Source organism: Ovis canadensis, chromosome 5 (assembly GCF_042477335.2).
Source record: "Ovis canadensis isolate MfBH-ARS-UI-01 breed Bighorn chromosome 5, ARS-UI_OviCan_v2, whole genome shotgun sequence".
NCBI classification, from domain to species: domain Eukaryota; kingdom Metazoa; phylum Chordata; class Mammalia; order Artiodactyla; family Bovidae; genus Ovis; species Ovis canadensis.
This window is the reverse complement of record NC_091249.1, coordinates 47,153,394-47,153,908: the sequence shown is the minus strand read 5'-3', so window position 1 is coordinate 47,153,908 and position 515 is coordinate 47,153,394. Positions and strand designations below refer to the sequence as shown.

The following is a 515-nucleotide window of genomic DNA, read 5'->3' as shown; positions in this document are numbered from 1 at the left end:
GTGAGTACGTGAAGGCTGGAGGGCGGGTGTCCAGCTCACTGTCCTTCTGGGAAACCCCCCTACCCCCTTCCCCCCCCCCCCCTTTTTTTTTTCTTTTACCCTCTTTGGTCTGGGTTACGCACGCAGCTGTAGCTGCGGTCCCAGCATCTGGGCTGCGGGCCGCGGTGACTAGGCGGCTTGGGGAGCGAGCGATTGGACTCGGGGGTGGGGGCGGGGAGGAGGGGAGTGGGAGTGGGAGGACGGACAATGACTATTCTCGGGTCGCCAGATCTCCTGAGGGTGGAGAGGTGGGGCTGGCCAGCCTTGAGTGGGGACCCAGAAACTCCCGGTGCAGCTCTCCTCACCTCCTCCCACCCCCTCCCCGCGCCCCCTGGTCCCTCAGGGCTTTGGATCTGGAGAGGACAGAGGCCGGGCTGGGCTGCGGGTTGCAAAACTAGGTGAAAATTCATTCCAGCGCTCATCTGTGCATATAAATGGCAACTCTTCCTGTCAATAGACTCTCTAGGCCTCTGTCA

At 61.9% G+C, this 515-nt stretch overlaps 1 protein-coding gene across 1 annotated transcript in view; it reads left to right on the top strand.

The window, feature by feature from the left end:
* HSD17B4 (hydroxysteroid 17-beta dehydrogenase 4) overlaps positions 1 to 515 on the top strand; it is a 107,845-nt gene that overhangs the window by 456 nt on the left and 106,874 nt on the right. The window lies entirely within an intron of this gene.